The following is a 21423-nucleotide window of genomic DNA, read 5'->3' as shown; positions in this document are numbered from 1 at the left end:
TTACAGGTATACAATATACTGATTCACAATTTTTAAAGGTTACACTCCATTTATAATTACAAAATATTGGGTATATTCCCCTGTCATACAACACACCCCTGTAGCTTATTTTATACTTAATAATTTGTATCTCTTACTCCCCTGTCTCTACATTGCCCTTTCTCCTACCCCATGAGTAACCCCAAGTCTGTTCTCTATATCTGCTTCTTTTTTTGTTATATTCACATTTGTTATACTTCTTAGATTTCATATAAGTGATATCAAAAAGTATTTGTCTTTCTCTGCCTTATTTCACTTAGTATAATACCCTCCAAGTGCTTCCAGGCTGCTGCAAATGACAGATTTCCCTTCTTTTTTATGGCTGACTTCTAATAAATTCGAGGTAATGCTATGCTTGGGTTTGTCCTTGTTTTCATTGGTATAAACATCCAAGCGTAAAAGCCACACTTACAGGACACCTCGATTTATCTTTCCGGATTTCGACTGGGACTTTCTAATCCCGTCCTCTTTAGCCCAGTGACTTGTGCACATTACTCCACAGCAGACAGCTGCCCTTCCTTCCCACTTGAATGGCTTTTTCATCAGCATTGCTCAAGACACACAAATGAGACTGTAATCACATTGTTATGCCAAACCAAAGCTATCAGGAGACAACTGTTAAACATGGGGACTACAGCAAATGAACCACCGTAAAATCAAGGTTGATTCTGGCTGCAACACAGAGAATGAAGCAGGGTAAGGAGAGACTGGTGTCGGGGAGACAAAGACGAGATGAAGAGAAGCTGTGTAGTATCTGTGAGCGGAGGGGCAGAGCAGCATGTGAGTACAGTAAGTGAACATGTGACACTGAATTCTAGAGGGTTCTGCAGACCTAACGTAAGCTAGGCCCGGTGTCAGGTACTAGAGGAGAAACCAACCTGAAAAACCTACCAGCTGTTGGAAGAGCAGGCAAGACAGTGCGTGTGTGCTAAGCTGCTTAATCGGGTCTGACTTTGCGGCCCCATGGACGGTGGCCCGCCAGGCTCCTCTGTCCATGGGATTCTCCAGGCAAAAATACTGGGGTGAGTTGCCACGCCTTCTCCAGGGATGGAACTCTCAGGGCTCTTTCGTCTCCTGGCAGGCAGGTTCTTTATCACCAGTGCCACCTGGCAAGACAGACTGCTACTCAAACAAAAGAGCCTCTAGAACGTCTGAGGATCCCGTGGCATGTGCCACCTTGTTTTCTACACTCACTCCTCCTTTTCTGCTTGGCAGACTCCTTCCTGGGCCACTGCCTCGCCAGCAAAGCCAGCCCTTCCTCAGAGGGGGCTGTCTGCCTCCCTGTTCTTTACTGACGGCTCTCAGTTCTCACTGGGGCCTGGTGGCACTCCCTGCAAGGCGAGTGCTGTGAGCACTGTACCAAAGGAAAAGCAATCTGATGTTACTCAATTACATCCCGCCTAATACATTCAGAGTGTCTATTACCTGTCAGGGACCATGGTAACTACTGAACTGCACTCCTCGTAAGTTCATTAGCAAAAACTGTAATAGAAATTGTCAATGAAAGCAAATGAAGGCAACATTATCAGTGAAGAAACCTGACTCAAGCAAAGGTTTTGTGATACTGTTTTTAAAACAATTTTTATTGAGGCGTAACTGACATACAGGAGACTGCAGGTACTTGAAGTGTGCAATTTGATGAGTTTTCACATATGCACATACTTGTGAAACCACATGATACCTGTTTCAGAAAAATCACCCAGCCTTACAACCTAGGTTCCTCCATGCTGAATTCTTTTTTCCCCTTGAAGGAATCAATAAACTCAAACTGAATCTTTTTTTTAAAAAGTTATTGCCTATTTCTGATCAATAATACTAGGAATTTAAGAACAAAGAAATTTTATTATTTTATATAAAGCTAATGAAATGTTTTTTAAATGTCAGTATACATTTGCAGGCAATATAACTATATACTTAAAAAAAACAAAACAACTGAACAATGACAGACTAGAAAGAGTACAAATATACAAAAGGAGCTTTCTTATATCCCAGCCATGTATTTTTTAAGGAAAAAGAAGTTACAATAGCAACAAAAATAAAAACACACAGGGCAACCCTTACCAAAAACGTTCAACTCTATATAAAGAAAATTACACATTGTTACTGAAAGTATAAAGAAGGTTTGAATAAATGGAGAGAACTATTGTGTTTCTGAGTGGGAAGATTAAATATGCTAAGAAGCTAATTTTTCTCAAATAATTTTATAGGTTTAAAATAAAATTTATTGGAATTTTTTTAATTTGGAAAAAAAATTGTTCTAAAATTGACATGGAAGACACAGCAGGTAAGAATTAAGAAAAACATTTTCAGGGACATAGTAATAATTAAAAGCTTTTGCACAAAAGGCAAACTATAAGCAAAACAAAAAGACAACCTACAGACTGGGAGCATATAGTTGCAAATGATGTAATGAACAAGAGATTATTCCCAACGTATGCAAACAGCTCATACAACTTAATTAAAAAAAAATCAAACAACTCAATCAAAAAACAGGAGAACACCTAAACAGATATTTCTCCAAACAAGAAATACAGATGGCCAATGGGCACATGGAAATATGCTTAACATTGCTAATTATTAGAGAAGTGCAAATCAAAACTATCAAGTATCACTTCACACCAGTCAGAGTGGCCATCATTAAACAGTCTACAAATAACAAATGCTGGAGAGGGTGTGGAAAAAAGGGAATCCTCCTACACTGCTGGTGGGAATATAATTGGTGTAGCCACTATAGAGAAGAGTATGGAGGATCTTTAAAAAACTAAAAATAGAGTTACCATATCATCCTGCAATCCCAGTCCTGGGCATATATTTTGAGAAAACTCTTAATTCAAAAGATACATGCCCTCCAGTGTTCACTGAAGCACTATTTATAATAACTGAGACATAGGTTAAGAAGCAACCCACATGGATGGATCTAGAGTTTATCACACTAAGTAAGCCAGACAGAGAAAGACATACATCATATGGTACTACCTATCTGTGGAATCTAAAAACATGATACAAATGAACTTATTTACAAAACAGAAAGAGACAGACAGACAGAAGACAAACTTATGGCTACCACAGGGGAAGGGGGGGTGGAAGGAGGGGTGAATCGTGAGGGCGAGACTGACGTATGTAAACTGCTGAGTATAAAGCAGACAACAGCAAGACACCACGGGATAGAGCAAGGGGCTGTACGCAACGCTGTGTGATAGCCTGTAAGGGAAAAGAACCTGAAGAGGAATGTATGTATATAACATGTGTGCAAGTGTATACACACACACACACACACACATATATATACACGTAAAATCTGAAACATCATGCTGTGCACCTAAAACACGATACTGTCAATTATACTATATATATACAAACGTGTATGTGTCTATATATATTTGATATATAACATATATCATATATATAATCTGAATCACCATGCCGTACACCTGAAACATGGCATTGTAAATCAACTATATATATATAGAATGTATGTGTGTGTGTATATATATATATAAAATCTGAATCACCATTCCGTACACCTGAAACACGATATTGTAAATCAACTATACGTCAACTAAAAAAAGTCTCTCCTAGACATCCAGATCCTCTCTCTGAAGGCAATTGCTGATCCAGTTTCTCACACACACGTCAAGACGCAGTCCACTTGACCAGGACACTTGGTTTCTAAAGAAGCTGCTGGACAGAGATGCTCTGTCTATACTCTAGCACTCTCTCAGCTATCTTTGGGAGACAGCCTGTCATAGGCCAATGTCATTCTCATGGAAAAGATTAATTGTTGGTGACGTTTAATAGACAAGAAATCACCCTACTGAGACTTAATCATTGTTTCCAGTAATTTTATCTCAACATAAAGGTACAAAGTAGAAACATAGGCCAGTGATTTAAAAAGTAAGACTTGAGATAGATTAGCTTACAGATGAAATACTGATCAGATTAAACACAGAAACATATTGTTTTGCCTATATATTATCTGAAGACTGTACACACACACTTACTTCCTTGTGAAGAACTCCTTATCAGCCAGACTAGATTTGTCAAAATGTGTTCTCAGGACCACTTACATCAGAATCATCGGGCTGCTTATTAATGATGCATATTTGTACTCCCAACTCAAGACGTGCTGAGACAAGAACTCTGGAGACTGGGCCCTGGAATCAACGTTTTTAACAAAGTTCCCAGGTGATCTGTATATACCAGTAAAAAGTCTGGGAGTGACATAAGCCTCTTAAACACAGAAACCCTGTTTTCCTGATTCATTTTAGGCCTCCTACCCGGGACAATGCCTGACAAAGTACATATCCCATTATGCATGTTGCAGATTTATTGAAGGTACACTGGCCTTAACTGCAGAGTATCTTGTTATGTTGTCAATGCTTGACTGATTTTGAAACTGCAAGCTTCATCCATGATAGAAATCTGATTAAAGAACAGAGAAACAAGCCTTGGAAATCAACAGCTTTTTGAGTTCATTAAACTGTATGACTCAGTCTCATGGCAAAGCATTTGGAAAGATGTCAGGAAATTTAATTAGCAATACTTTATTATATATCTGAGTTTCAGATAGATAGTACAGTGTACAAAGGACCAAGTGATCAAAGGAAGGGCTCCAAAATGAGATATTCTACATATTTTTCTGTTTTGTGATTAACTAAACAGAATGACATCTGTCCTAACTAGTACCAGCAAAGAAGCAAAAAGAGCATCTCAGCAACCAAAACAGATGTCACAAGGCCAAATATGACAGCTCTGGGCACTTGACTCATAGGTGAGCCCATTAGACCTTCACTCATAGTCGATTTGGTCTTCTTTTACACACATCATTCATCCTAATAGAATTTTAAAACTAGTTTCCAAGCTCACAGGAAATTAAAAACACTAAATCAGATCGAAGAGAGGGGCTGCAGCTGACAGTAACACAATCAACACGACAAAATGATAGCTGCTAAGAGGGAAATGAAAAACTATATAAAATAATCAGAAGAATTCACAAAATACAATACTCTGTGGCCATCCTGCGCAAGGGTAAAGGACCCACTCTTCTTGATGGTATCTGGAGGCAGCTACCACATAACTCAAAAATAGGCATTCGTGAAGGAAAACAAGTTAAAGAGTAGGCTAAACTATGTTCCCAATAAACTTTGTGCATGAGGTATGGATACAGGTATCATGTGTAATATAATTAGAAAGATTCATTCATGAAAACAAAGTAAAAAAAAAATTTTTAAGTTATAAACTTTTAAAAAGAATTCAGCGATAGCTACTTGGAAAAGTATTAGAAACAACCCATTCACCTGTAGAGTTCCATGAAGAAAAAAGATGTGAATGCTAATACTAAGAGGTAATTTTCAAAACCAAATGTCCTTGAAAAAGATAATTTTGTATCTCTTTATTGACATGGTCAGTGGTGGTTAGCCCTATTTTCTATTTCTGCAGAACTCTATAGTGTATACCCTGCCATTTAGTCACCACTTAGAAGCCACATGGGGATTATTTCTGGAAAAGTCCAGGGTTCTGTATTCTACAAATTATTTTCATCTTGAAGGATATTTTACAAAAAAGAAAGACTTTTAAATTTATATTAAAAAAATAGTGCTACTGAAACGCACTAAACTTAACTCAACTAGAAGTATAAGCCCCTAGTAATTTAATGAGCTGCGATAAAATGCCATATGGCATTCAATGTAATTATGTAATAAGTGCTGAAAATTCTGTGAACCATAGCATTTGGTCACCACCACACCCACCCCCTCCAAAACTGGTGTGTGTATCAGACAGTACTGGGAAACAACAGATTTGTAAATTAAATATTTCACAATCATGTCAGCTTCATAAAGTGGATGTATTTCCTCTATACAGTAGCATTGTTTTAGACCACTCAATTGGGCTTTTTAAGAGCTAGAAAACACAGTGTGGTTCATACAGTAGATTTAGTGCTTTTCTTTTGAAACTACACAAGAATGTTGCCTATCAGAGGACAAGTTTTCTAAAGTGAGCAATTCAAGGGCAGGGAAAGTGTTTTACCTTTTTGTTCCTGGGTGTCTGGTACATAATAGGTGTTCAGTGTTTACACAATAAATGGCTTTCCATAAACCTATGAAGCCTGAGCTGTGAAACCTTTGGTTTACAACGTAAAAGACTGATTCTGAGGGGGAACTTTATTCATGCTATACTATTAACTTCACTTTCCACAGCTAATAGCACCTTTAATTTCCTGTCCAAGCTATGGAGCATATAGAATGTGTCACACCAAAGACATGCTATTTTAAAGAAAAAAAAAAATGACTTCAGATTTTAAAATTAACTTTGGAATATCTATAAATTAAACATAAATTAATTCAATTTTATGAGAATTCAACAAAAAGTATTAGAGCTGAAAAAGGAAAAACCCTGTTAACCTAAAATTTTCGAAATATAAGAGGTTAAAAAGACTATGAAATATTCATTCATGCAGTAAATAATTATTGAACATTATCCTGTGGCAAGCACTACGCTAGGTGACAAGGATATCGTCAATAAGTCATAACTACAAGTTAATAAAGACAGTGCACAGCAGTAAGTGCTAAGAATACAATAAAACTGGGTAGTGGTGCAGTGCAAAACAGGAGGAGGCTTTACTACTTCACCTAGGAGTGGTCAGGAAAGACTTATCTGAGGAGGTGACATACGACCTGGCATATTGGAAAGGACGATGATCCTTTAAGATCTGGTGAAAGACTTATGCTTAGGCTGAAAGAGCCCTCAAATAGGACTGTTCTTGCTCTGAGGGACAAGAAAGTAGCCATTCTGGTTGCTGCTTAGGGGATGAGAGAGGGGTATGGTGGAACAAGATGCTGAAGAAGCTTCGGGATCAGATTGCATCGAGTTTGGAAGGCCAGAGCATGGGGGATTCCTGTAAACTCTAAGCAGGGAAGTGGTGTGTGACCTGACCTACTCTGAAGACTCTGAGTGTCATGCAAAGAAGGGTCTACAGGGGGCAGCAGGGAGCCACTAGTTAGGAAGCATTTGCTATCCTAGCGAGAAGGCCAGCTTCACTAGCAAGTGCCGTGTGCAGTCACACTTGTACTGCACTTAAGGGCCTTGCACTTGACAATGCAATGATGTTACCATTCTGCAATTCTTAATTTATGAACAAGGGGCGCTGTACTTCCATTTGCAACAGGCATTGCAAATTAGGTGAAAGTGTTGGTCACTCAGTTGGGTCCGACTCTTTGTGACCCCATGAACTGAAGCCTGCCAGGCTCCTCTGTCCATGGAATTCTCCTTGTAAGAAGACTGGGGTGGGTTGCCATGCCCTCCTCCAGGGGATCTTCCCAACTGAGGGAATGAACCCAGGTCTCCTGCATTGCAGGTCTGAGCCACCAGGGAAGCAATTAGATAGTCAGTCCTAAATACAAGTGAAGAAGGCAGAACAGTGAATGGTGTTGGTACAGCTGGTAGACCCTGATAATGGACTGCATGTTCTTGTCAAAAGAGAACTCAAGGACAAGTCACAGGTGTTTTACCTGAGTAACTGAGTAGAAATGGTGAAGACTGGGGGAAGACTGTGTTAGGGCTGGGAGGGTGGGTAAAAACCAGGAATCCAATTTCTGGCCTGTGAAGCTGAGATGCTGTTAGATATCCAAGTGGTACTATCAAGGAGAAGGCTGTACATGTTTGGGTGTGAAGGTCAGGAGACAGGTCTGCGATGGAGATACAAATTCTGGAGTTCCCGTGTAATAAATGTTTAAAGGGGACAGGATCACTCAGTAAGCTAATGTAGGAAGGGAAGAGTTAAAGAGAGAAGCAGGAGCTACAAAGACTCCTAGTTTTTCTAGTAGTCAAGTACGGGTGTGAGAGTTGGACTATAAAGAAAGCTGAGCGCTGAAGAATTGATGCTTTTGAACTGTGGTGTTGGAGAAGACTCTTGAGAGTCCCTTGGACTGCAAGGAGATCAAACTAGTCCATCCTAAAGGAAATCAGTCTTAAATATTCATTGGAAGGACTGATGCTGAAGCTGAAGCTCCAATACTTTGGCCACCTGATTCGAAAAGCTGACTCATCGGAAAAGACCCTGATGCTAGAAAAGATAGAAGGCAGGAGCATAAGGGGACGACAGAGGATGAGGTGGTTGGATGGCATCACTGACTCAATGGACATGAGTTTGAGCAAGCTCTGGGAGCTGGTGATGGACAGAGAAGCCTGGCGTGCTGCAGTCCTTGCAGTCTCAAAAGAGTCAGACACGACTGAGTGACTGAACTCAACTGAAGGCCAAGTGAGGAGAGTGTGCCAAGGACAGAGCTATGAAGGAGACCTAGGAATCTCCCTCCGAGTGAAATATGCTGCATCAGTAATTCACTGATCACCTGCTTGTTCAGTGTAACACTGAAACACCCTACAGTCAGCCCTCTGTCTAATCTGCCAGGCTGATCTATGTTTCCTAAAACACTCCTATTGACTGATCTCAAATAACACTGTGCCATTCTACTTAGAATCTTTCCCTCCCTGTCTTCATCTAGGCAAATTCTCTGACTCCTTTCTCTTAACTTCACGAAATCAGTATTTTCTGAAACCTCATATTTACTGCCTGTGTCAACTTCTCATATTATATACAATCATATAATTTAAATTATTTTTTAGTACCCATCTATGATCCACTTCCCTGGAGAAGGAAATGGCAACCCACTCCAGTATTCTTGTCTGGAGAATCCCATGGACAGAGGAGTCTGGTAGGTTATAGTCCATGGGGTTGCAAAGAGTCAGACACGACTGAGCGATCAGCGATGATCCACTTCCCAAAATGAATAAGCTCTGGTTACTGTATGTTACACTGCTTAGTATGTACATTAGATGCTCAGTAAGTATCTGTTGAGCAAATGAGTAATAAATAATGCTTGGAAGCTATGAAATATGGGGAAGTGACAAGAGTAGATAAATTAGCCTAGCATGCAGCAGCATGTCTCACTGTGATCAAGGTCCTAGGCAGTCTGTGAGACAATATCTAAGTCTCATTCCTTCCTTTCTTCATCCAACAAATATTCACTGTGCACCTACTAGGTGCCAGGTACTCTTCTAATCATTAGAGATACACCAGTGAATAAAGCAGACAAAAAGCTTTGCCCTCATGGAACTACATTTTAGTGGGAATACCATTCACTGGCATATTTTGTTTTGTATAAGCTTACATCTTTCTCCCCTGTTTTTCCCATCTGTTTATTGTTTGGTTTGAGAAGTTTCTGTGTGAATATTATTATTATTACCAATTCCATCTTTTCAGTTTTCCTCAAATACAGAACATATTACAAGAGAGGAGTTTCAGACATTCAGTGGTCTTCAAAGTCTCACACACACACACACACGCACATCAGTATACAGTACATGACAACTATAATACTAGGGTATATTAAAGAAAACTAGATTTTTAAAATAGCTCAACTACTAGTTCATCAAAACTACTCAAAGTGTTATAAATTTCACATAAATATCACAAAAGTAAAATAATAAACTCCATAGACACAAAATCACTTAATATTCTACCTCTCTCCTACAGATACACGGGGCTTTAAAATTCAATCAAGTTATGCTAGCAATGTTCAGTGTTAAGTTGTAGGATCTTAAATTAGATAAAAAAATCTAAACTGAAACAATGAAGTCACTTTATATCTTATATGTAAATACAGAAATGTTACCCTACTGTATAATGAAATAGAACAATGGTACTAACGATACTATTAATAGTTTACACCGAGGGACATCAATGCAATGATCACCCAGAACAACAGAGGAAAAAAGAGAACAAGCTCCGTTTCTTCTCCCTACTGATAAGCCAGGCAACGTTTTGAAACAATAAAGACCAGAAGAGTCAGCCTGCCATCTAACACACTGGAATCAATTAGATCTCGGTTCAAACTCTAGCTTTGTCATTAACAAATCGTGAACTTGGGCAAACCACAACTTCTCTATGACTCAGTAGTCTCATTTCTGAAAATGGAAATAAGACTTAAAAAAAAGTAACTAAACATCTAATTAATACAAAGCCATTTAAGAGTGTGTGACCCCGAAAATCATTTCCCTTAAGCAGTTTTTAAAAAATATGTAAACAATCTTTTCTTCGTCTATATATAAATTGAGGATTCTTTAAAAAAAAAAAAAAAATCCAAGTTTTTTTTAAAATAAAAACAATATATCTCATGGCAATTGCATTAGACTCTTCAAGCAAGAGAGAGAATATGTAAGATGTTCATGAGTCCAGTTTTCTTGTACTTTGATTAACAAACTACTAAGAATATTTAAAGCCTGATCATCCCAAAGTTAGACTAGTTCTTCCTAGTAGTAAGTTAAAGGCTTGATGATCATTATTTCTACCAATTCAATGAACTAAATGGGAGCCTTGTTCTTAATAAAGACACACATAGTATCTTTCCTTCGTTTTCAAAAGGTTCAGGGAATCACAAACCAACAGATGAAAATCCAGTGCCTTCAAGGATCAGGCCAGCAACTTAAACCCTAGATCAGTCGGTAGGAATACAGGACATGACGGCCTGCAGCAAACCAGAACGCAGAACTCCTTCCCAGCTTCATCTGTTTAGTGTGGACAGCGGTTCTGCACATTCACACCAGGGACAGCGAAGACTTGTCTAATTACTGTGGCAATTTTCTGGCAGATGGTAGTAATGCCTTATTTAACAAGATACATAAATTACCATGATTTCTGACAGATACAAATAAAAACACTTGAGGAAGGATCACCTTTAAAAATTTGTACACGGCACCATATGGACTAGAGGTGGTCCCAATTCTGCCTAAGACCATTTGGCTACTTTTGCAGTCAAAATTCACCAGCAAGTGATAAATTCTCAGAACAGAACTCCAACAAATACAGCCAGGTCAGATCTACCCACTGGGGCCAGGAAGCAGAGATGGTTATTCTGGAGGTAAATCCCCCTGACAAATGAAAAGGACTACTCAATGTGTGTACTGGGCCAACCTATAAATGGTATAATTTCAATGACTTTACTTCCTCATGAAAAAAGAAGCGTGCCTACTCAAATACCTTCAACAGGTAACCTGATGGCTATTCTTTCACATTTAGTAACAAAAGGTTTAAAATCAAATGCCCAGTTTGACTTATGCCCCTTCACTCTTCAAATGTATTCAGAATTGACAGAATAAGAAAGATCAGAACAGGATAAAAAGAAAGATGCCTCAAGATAGTATTACTAAGAAGAAAAGAAGTGAAGAAAGGAGATGCTGGGATAATAAATATAAACTTTCCATACTTCACAGTTTTGCCTAAGGTTTCGCCCTGTTGATTTTCAACTGTGAGTGAACAAAGAGAAATTGTGTACTGAGGTATTTTTATCCTGCAAAGCTGTGAAGCTTTGTAGAAACAGCACCACATGCCAATACTGTTTCTCAGGACCTATAATTTGAATCTTAAATACAGCTAAATGCACTTTTAAAAGAGTAGTCATCCTGGAGAGATTTCTTAATCAAGGTATACTGCAAATTCTTAACTTGAAAACGCCGACTTTTGGTCAATTACTCTACTAGGTTTTTACTGAACATCAAGTTGTGGGAACGAAGATGAATGAGCTCATAGTCCCTGCCCTCAGGGAGCTCACTATCTGGTAGAGATGTAAACAGAAACAGTAAAAGTAAAATGAAAAGCTAAATGTGATTAGTGGTTTACTAGCAGATGTATGGCATTACAGGAACTTGGTGGAGATGAGGCTTTTATCCTGAGTGGGAAGAAATGCTGGAGAGGTTTACATTTGAGCTGAGTCTGAAAGGAAGAACAGGAGCGTGGCAAGCACGAAAGAGCATGCCGACAGCGGGGCAGGAGGGAACTCGGGGAAGACGGGAAACAACTGGTTTTGCACTAGTGCGCACTTGAGCTGGGATGGCAGCAGAATAAGAAGGGGTTAGAAGCCTGAGGAGCCAAGAGAGCAGGCAGGAGAGGTGGGGGATTCCAAAGACAAGTGCTGTTCAGGGAGAAAGAACAGTATCCAGATGATGAAAAAATAACCCTCTCCTCCTCCAACCTTAAGGTAAAAACATCTGAGGACTTGAAAGAAGGAAATTATATAAAATCTTTGTTGCTTAATTATGTCGATGATTTAATTATGTATATGTATGTGTATATCCATACATACACATATATACTCCCAGTAACTTTTTACAATCATTTGGAAATCCTATTTCATCAAACTACTAAGCCTTCAGGAGCAGTCTACAGCTCAAGGGCTGTGGGGACACCTGCTATGGCTTTTCAGAGGGAAAGGGACCATGTTTACCACTAATTTCCCTACGAGGCTTGCTTGCACCAAACAGCATTCCTCATGAGGACCTGTGGCAGTCTTTTAAAAAACTCTGGATAAAACACCATGACTAGATTTTCATGGTACTTCTATACCACTGGTATTTTTGCAAGTTTACTACAGCTATCTATTAATACATTTAAAAATTATTGTATTAACACTTCAATGAAGACATCCAGCTTCTTTCACATAATCCTTCACTCTTAAGTGATAATTAAAAAGGAGCAGTTTAAGGGGAAAGGATGTGAGAACAGGGCATGCTTAACGGCAAAGCAAGCTACCTGCCTTCTTGGGTGAGCTCTTTAGGACTTCCAGTACCCTGGTCCTTCAAGAAATCTTTGATGAAGAAGACTTACAGCCCCATGTTTTACAAAATCACACATTTGGGTGCCTCAGGAGAGCCATCAGCCAAAGCATCACTTCAGGAAGGGATGATAAGATTTCCAAAGGCAACTTGGGAAATTTTCAAGATTAGTATCCTTTATACTTTTCATAAAGATTCTGAACATCTAGTAGAAGATTTATACACTACAACTCCAAGGGTTTCAGATCTATACATGATGGTGGGCACATTATGGAGTCCTTGAGGGCAAGAAAAGGATAGATGAAGATTGTGCAAGGAAAAAGTGAACTCAGATCCCTGTGCCTGAATCTGGATAATATCTAGGAACAGCTCAACCACTACTTTAGGTATTTTGTTTTGAAAAGAGAATTATTACCACGAACTCTCTAAAAAAAAAAAAAAACTCATGTTCTTTTTCTCAGCTCTAGTTCTCTTTCTGCTCTATTTCCAATTTAAACTTGATTAAACTAATTTATCTTCCTCAGGACAGGAATTCAAAAAGAATCTCTGTGTGCAAGTGTCTTTTCATCATGAGAACTAAAGACAAACCAGGAGGGGTTGGGAATATCCCTGGGACAGGAGTACTTACTCAGGTAAGTCATAAACATAATAGTTAATATTTATTGAGTACTCTGTGTCAGACACATCATATATTATATAGTGCTATTTAATCATTATCACAACCCTGACATAAACGCCACACTCACATTTTACAAAATATGAGGCAATGAAGGCACAGAATGGCCATGTACTTCGCTGAAGATCAGCCAGCCAGTCACTGGGAAAGCCAGTCTCTGAAACTATGCAGTGAGACCCCAGAGCCCGATCTCTCATCCATCTCACCCTATTAAGGCATTTTCATAGGTCCAGAGCTGCTTTCTAATAAAAATCTGGACCGTCTCAGAAGAGAGAAGATGGTCATTCCTCAAAAGAAAGCAACAAAGGATGCAAACACCCTTGATGACTGTTTCTGACCTAAGATGCTTTTTCTGGTAAAAAAGTTTTGCTGTTGATCTGATGATTACCTCCCCAGGCCCGGCCCCCACCCCAGCCCCTCCATTACGGAGCAGTAGCCACGTGTTCTGGATGTGACTGACCCTCCCTCCTATACACGTCCACAGGTGGGCGCGAAGCCTTATCCATGCTTCTCATCTTCACTGACACATTTACTGGTTCCAGGATAAACTCAGAATCCATGTTGGCCCGTGGAAGGAAGTGAAGGGTTGGTTGAAGACAAAGTCACTTAACTCCTGGGGCTTCGTAATGAAAAAAGAGGCTGATGATCCTGGGAGCTGCAAGTGGCCGTCTTGCTACCAAGAGAAAGGTAAGTCTGAAAACAGGTCAGCTGGAGAAAAACGGGCCCCAAAAATCAGAACAGAGCTAAAATACTGGTGACACGGAGAACTCCTGAATAAAGCTGCAGCTAAAGTGCACAGTGCCACTGGATTCAATTCATGTGAGTCAAGAGATGTCTTTCATTTTTAAGTGAGTTGGCGTTGGATTTTCTGACACAAATGCAAGCATCTAACTAGTATACTAACCATTAACCTCAATATTTGTCAAAAACTCTATTCAATAAAATGTGCTTCAAATAAGATCACCAGAAACCTAAAACCCAATACTATTATTTCTCTGGTCATAAAATTATCTTTATTGAACTCTGAATTACTTCTATGATCTCAATTTTATTAACAATTAACTGTTTTTCTATAAAACTGATTTTAGTTTGTTATTCATTTTACTGTTTAAAAAACTTTATATATAAATTTACATTAATATTATGTAAACATACATTTAAACATGAAAAGAACACTGTCATATGCCCAACTCTGTGTGGCTACTGGGATTCACAACAAGCTTATGTTCAGCCATAGCTGAACATTCTAGATTTTGTGGTATATGTTTCCTAATTGCCAGAACTTTCATTATTTGACTCTTCAAGTTCTTGTTTTAAAGTTGGCATTTTAATTTATCCAGGCTATTCACAGTAAGGGTCATTTTACATCCCAGTTTACCTGGGACAGTTTATACTGCTGTCTCAGTGTGGCTTTCTCTCTAGTTAGGCCTACTTTCCTTCTTAAAAGTATCCTGTTTTACATGAAAAGATGTTCAACATCACTCATTATCAGAGAAATGCAAATCAAAACCACAATGAGGTACCATCTCACGCAGGTCAGAATGGCTGCTGTCAAAAAGTCTACAAGCAATAAATGCTGGAGAGGGTGTGGAGAAAAAGGAACCCTCTTACACTGCTGGTGGGAATGCAAACTAGTACAGCCGCTATGGAAAACAGTGTGGAGATTTCTTAAAAAACTGGAAACAGAACTGCCATACGACCCAGCAATCCCACTGCTGGGCATACACACTGAGGAAACCAGAATTGGAACAGACGCATGTACCCCAATGTTCATCGTAGCTTTGTTTATAATAGCCAGGACATGGAAGCAACCTAGATGTCCATCAGCAGATGAATGGATAAGAAAGCTGTGGTACATATACACCGTGGAATATTACTCAGCTGTTAAAAAGAATTCATTTGAATCAGTTCTAATGTGGTGGATGAAACTGGAGCCTATTATACAGAGTGAAGTAAGTCAGAAAGAAAAACACCAATACAGTATTCTAATGCATATATATGTAATTCAGAAAGATGGTAACAATGACCCTACAATGTGAGACAGCAAAAGAGACACAGATGTGAAGAACAGACTGTTGGACTGTGTGGGAGAAGGCGAGGGTGGGATGATTCGAGAGAACAGCATTGAAACATGTATATTATCATATGTGAAGTAGATCGCCAGTCCAGGTTCGATGCATGAGACAGGGTGCTCAAGGCTGGTGCACTGGGATGACCCTGAGGGGTGGGATGGGGAGGCAGGTGGGGGGGGTGTGCTCAGGATGGGGAATACATGTACACACATGGCTGATTCATGTCAATGTATGGCAAAAAAACCACTACAATATTGTAAAGAAATTACCCTCCAATTAAAATAAATTAATTAAAAAATAAATTAAAAAGAAAAAAGCATCCTGTTTTAAATGATTAATTATATAATCATCCTATTTACAGGGCTTCCCAGTGGTGAAGAACCGGCCTGCCAATGCAGGAGACTTAAGAGACGCTGGTTCGATCCCTAGGTGGGGAAGATCCCCTGGAGAAGGAAATGGCAACCCACTCCAGTATTCTTGCCTGGAGAATTCCAAGGACAGAGGAGCCGGGCAGGCTACAGTCCACAGGGCCACAAAGAGTCAGACACGACTAAAGCAACTAAGCACTCAGCATATCCTATTCACAACTCATCTTGTACTTCTTTTTTAAATATAAAGGGACCTGGCTATAAGATCATCATCCTAAAATATAAGAAAAATCATTTATAAAATAATTAATCTTTATGAAATGTATATATGGAGATAAGTAAAAACTCCAATTTAAATGTGGTGGAAAGAAAATTCTTCGGTGCTGTTACTGCGTTAGGCAAAAATTTTATTTGCAGATCCTTCTCTGGGCATGAATTACACTCCCCACAAATTATATACAGATCTACTGAGTGAGAGGGTCCTTTCTGCTTTCCTCGTAACAAGACAAGGCAGATACAGCAGGATAAGTTCTCCCCAGGAGAGAATGTGAATCACAACATGCTCCCTGCTGTTTGGGGTCTTAGCAGAGAAGTGAAACCCCTCTGCAACCAGTGCTCTGTTCCCAAAAGGAGAGGCTTTTCTTACCAGGTTTTTGAAGAAAACCCACAAACAATGAAAGAATTAAAAATAAAAACTTTTGAGACAAGGATTTTTGGCTCAATTAGTGACATGAACGTGCAGAAGTTAAACAAAGAAGCTGAATGCGGCTGACTTCCATGTTTCTGCACCTCGTTTTGCTTTCCCTTTTTATTTCAATCCATTTCATCCCAACAAATACTTCCAGATATCTATTATTTGTAAAGTACCATGCTAAGTGCTGAACATACAAAAAGGAAAGGAAGAAGGGAAAACGGACAGGAAAGGAAGAAAAATAAAGCTCTCGTTCTCTGTTCTTACGCAGTTTGTAATGCTGTAGAAAATGCAACCAGTACACCTCAGCAGCAGACATTTATACACCACCAGTGAAGAGGAACAGAATGGGGAGCAAGGAAAGGGGGGGGGTAGATCCTGCTGGGACTGGGGAATGGAAGACACGCGGCTTCTCTGGGTGACACCTGGGTTGCTTTTAAAGGCTCTTGGCAGAAGGTAGCTGAGGCATTCTAGGTAAAGGATGCAACATGTCACACAGGCATAAAATGCACAGGTGCCTCGTGCATCTGGGAAAACAACCTTAGTGTGCTGCAATGGTCGGACATCTAGGCCGAGGAGACAAGCTGAAAACGAAGCCAGGAAGTGAGACAGGAGCCAGATGATCAGAAAGGCCCGAATGTCATTCAAGGATAGTCAGAAGGCCGTGACTTGCCGAGTGGCTCAGTGAGAAAGAGTCTGCCTGCCGACGCAGAAGACGTCTGCCTGCCGACACGGTTTGATTCCTGATCTGGGAAGGTCCCACATGCCTCTGAGCAACTAAGCCTGGGAGCCACAGCTCCTGAAGCCCGAGGGCCCTAGAGCCCGCACTGTGCAAGGAGAGAAGCCACCGCAGTGAGCAGCCTGGGCACCGCACATCGAGTGTAGCCCCCGCTCGCTGCATCTAGAGAAAAGCCCATAGGACAACAAAGACACGGTACAGCCAAAAAAAGAAAAAAGGAGGCCGTAAAAAACTGAGTCAGTCTGTGAAATATCCAGTCCAGGATACCTGAAATACTGAGGGGCTGACTCTGTCTCAGACACTTCCGCTTTGATAGTACCCACATCTGGCGATCTGGCTTTCCACTTGACATCAGCAGTGCCACCACGTTCCTATTCCTCCCTCACTGCACTGTCAGTAAATGTTTTTAGATAATCCTCTCTGTGTGTTTTCATGAGGTTCAAAGATGGAAAGCTCTCTAGAGCAAGAAGAATTATCTAGTGATTTTTCTAAAATCGAGTCTTAACTTAGTGATCACAGCTAAGTAAGTAAGTAAGTGAAGTCACTCAGTTGTGTTCGACTCTTTGTGACCCCGTGGACGGTAGCCTATCAGGCTCCTCCATCCATGGGATTTTCCAGGCAAGAGTACTGGAGTGGGTTGCCATATCCTTCTCCGGTGATCACAGAAGGAATTTGAATATGTTGACTAATGATAAACAAAATACATGAGCTATGACTTTGGGCTCAGCTGACTTTCCTGTTTTGGTAATTTACCCACTGGTACTCTTCCTAAGTTTAAGTACTTCTTGCTTCTTTAACTTTTTACATAAATTGTCAATCAGACTGAAATTTTAAGGGCGTCTCTACCCCTCTGCCTTCGTGAGCACATTACACAGGGTGGTAGAGAGCTAGTCTGAGCCTCACAGCAGGACATGCATTTGGCCACAAGAGAAGAGCCACCACAATCAGTCTGGGCCTGGAGAAACTCGGGAAGTCTGAGATGAGTTTATCGAGTCCTGCCGACTCTACCTCCAAACATCCTCAAACTTGGTCTCTCACCTCCCGTGGGCCTAGAACCACCTTGCTGAGTCATTCCGATGCTTGTACCTGGACTATGACTCCAGCCTCTAGCCTGCCCCCCTGGCTTCAGTCTCTGCACCGTGGCCAGAAAGCACGTCTGTGTGCTCACTCACTCAGCCATGTCTGACTCCTTGCAATCCCATGGACTGTAGCCCTCCAGGTTCTCTGTCCATGGGATTTTTCCAGGCAAGAAAACTGGAGTGGGTTGCCATTTCCTCCTCCAGGGAATCTTCCAGATCCAGGAACTGAACCTGAGTCTCCTGTGTCTCCTGCATTGGCAGGCATTCTTTACCACTGTGCCACTGGGGAAGCCATGGCTAGAATGACCCTTCTAAAAACACAATCCCTTCACTTTCCATCCTGGTTAAAATTCCTCAGTGCCTCCTTAATAGCAATAGCACATCAAGTCCAAATTTCTTACCACAGCACATATGACTCTTTAACAAGTTGTCTAACAAGCATAGGAGACTCTTTAATTGTCTCTCCTGCCCTTTATTCACTCAACACCTATTTCCTGTCTGCCTACTACATGTCATGAACTATTCCAGACACTCAGGGTGTGTGTGTGTGTGTGAGCGCGCACGTGAGTAAACAGAAAGCAAGTATACATAAAACAAAAAACAAACCATGGGAGCTTAAACTGCACTGGGGCAAAGTTGGCACTACATACAGTAAGTAAATTACATTAGGTTAATACGTGCTGCACACAAGCACTGAAGTAAGCAGAGTGGTCGGGCAGGCCTCATGAAACAGCAGAATTTGGGAAGAGATGTGACAGAGGTGGGGAAGCGAGCCATGAAGCCATCTGTTGAAAGCATGCTCCAGGCAGGAAAGACCATCCGCTGCAAAGCAGTGTGCCTGCGCTGGCGGGCTGTTAGAGGTCAGTGTGGACGGAGCAGAGTGAGCAAGCGGAGGGCGAGAGCAGGTTCAGATGGGGAGAAGGGGGAGAGAAGGGCGGCAGACCTTGCAGCTGCAAGGACTGGACTTTATTCTGAGCAACATGGGAAGCACTGCCAAGTGGCAGAGGAGCAAAGGAACGGCACGGCTTGACAGGTTTTACAAGAACCGCTCTGGCTCCTGCGCTGCCAGCAGACAGCAGCGAGGCAAGGGTGGAAGCAGGAACTCTGCTAGGAGGCTCTGGCCGCGATCCAGGTGAGACACAAAGGCAGGTCACGTGGGTGCTGGGAAATGGTCAGACAGCAGGTGTGTAATATTCGGAAGGTACACTCAGGAAGACTTTTCTGACACATTGGATATGAGGTGGGAGAGAGGAGTCAAGAATGTGTAACCAGGGCTTCTGGACTAAGAAAATGGGAGGACAGACTTGGCATGAGCTTAGAGCAGGTTTGGGGGGGCAAGACTGGGAGTTCAGTTTTTGACATCTTTGAAACATGTCAACTGGACTTCCCACCAGGCTTTTGGATATTTAAGTTCAGAGCTCAAAAAAGGGCTGGAGCTTCTGTTTTTAACATTTAAAGTCTTTTGGCTGTACAGGGTCCATTGTGGCGCACAGGCTCGTGGCCGCTGAGCACGCGTTTTCTCCCGCTGCCGTGCGTGGGGGCTCCTCGCCAGGAGCGGCATGAGGGCCTCGCACGGCAGTCTTCTCTTGTTGTAGAGCACGGGCTCCAGGGCACGCAGGCTTGGTCACTGTGCTGCATGGGCTCAGCTGCCTCGTGGCAAGGGGGACCTTAGTTCCCCGGCCAGGGATCAAACCCACGTCCCCCACTCTGGCAGGCAGATTCCCAACCACTGAGCCCCCAGGGAAGGTCCTAAGGCTGCAGCTTGTTTGCTCTGATCGGAAAAAACCCACATTCCAGGCTTGGAACCACACACAGGTCCCTACATGGCTCCCTGCTGTTTTCCCCAGGTCTCTGTGCCTGCCTGCCTGTATCTAAAGAGTTCTTACTCCCATCTTTTCCCACTTGGTCAAAAAAAGTCTCAGCCTTCAAGACTTATGTCATATAGCATCTATTTATGAAACTCACATAATTATCATCTCCTGAATTACCCTGTTTCCTTAAGTTACTGACCAAACTGAACTATATGATAGCTCGTCTTTCAGCATACTCCAAAAGGCTAAACAATTTTAATGTCTTCTTTGGTAAGGAAAAAGCAGCCATTTCATAACACAGCAGATGACTTGCCTGATCTGATCACCAGAAATCTTTAGAAACTTTTAAAGAAAATTAAGACCACAGAAAAATATTTTGGCAAAGAGCTGAGTAATCAGGTTTTGCATTTTCCAAGTTCAGTAGTTATTTGAAGAAGATAAATTCTCAAAAAGACTTGTATTACATAATAAACTTTATAAGCTAAAAACAAAGAGGAACATCTGCCTGTGTGCCAAAGTTATTTACTGTTCTAAAAAATTTTCATTTTGATTGTCATCCTTTCCCTTGCCCTGGGGAGGCAATGAAATTAGAAGAGTTATTGGACAAGAAAGCTAGTCTCTGTTTCATTCCCGAAAGACAGACATCCCATCTAATTGAGAGGGGCGGGGCAGGGGAGTTTTAAAAGATGTGAAATTAAGAGCTGATCCAGTTCAGTCAATGTGGATATTCAGAGGGGCTGTGGCTGCCACTTGGAAGTGTGAGCCCAACTACCAGTTCAGTGCAGCTACAACCTTCTAAAATGTATGTACATTAGGGCAGAGATTTTCTTTTGTTTTGTTCACTATTATTTCACATAGTTAAGTACGGGGTAAATTTAAAAATGTGTAATTCAAGACTATATGGGGGATTGAAATACATTCAATATAAATTATAAAATAAGCACAATACATTTCGTCCAAGTTTAAAAAATTGTTGACTCTTTGAAAGTCACAAAATTTGAAGTACCAAGAATTTGAAATCATAACCTTTAAGCATGAATTACAAAAGGGTAATAACCACGTCCAAAAGTGTGGAGGAGGGACACCAAAGCAAAATCTCTAACAAGGTAATAGTTTATAAAAGTTCTTTGTAGATTAAGAAAAAAGGATGGTATTCTAACAACCAGTTATACTTGCTTTTCAGTGTATAGTATTTGAGATACACATTCATCATGGGAAAATTATAGCCCTTGAAAATAAAATGGTGCAAAGATCTTGTAAACATGTCTTTAGAGAATCAAGATTTACAAGGACAACTAGAAAAAGACACTTAAAATTTTTGATTCCAGGTTATAGTAACAAA

The 21423-nt window shown here is 40.7% G+C and overlaps 1 protein-coding gene across 1 annotated transcript in view; it reads right to left on the bottom strand.

The window, feature by feature from the left end:
* GTF2F2 (general transcription factor IIF subunit 2) overlaps positions 1-21423 on the bottom strand; it is a 133461-nt gene that overhangs the window by 39276 nt on the left and 72762 nt on the right. The window lies entirely within an intron of this gene.

The sequence above is a fragment of the Muntiacus reevesi genome, chromosome 11, assembly GCF_963930625.1.
Source record: "Muntiacus reevesi chromosome 11, mMunRee1.1, whole genome shotgun sequence".
NCBI classification, from domain to species: Eukaryota; Metazoa; Chordata; class Mammalia; order Artiodactyla; family Cervidae; genus Muntiacus; species Muntiacus reevesi.
The sequence above is the reverse complement of the archived record's forward strand: the minus strand, read 5'-3'. Positions and strand labels throughout refer to the sequence as shown.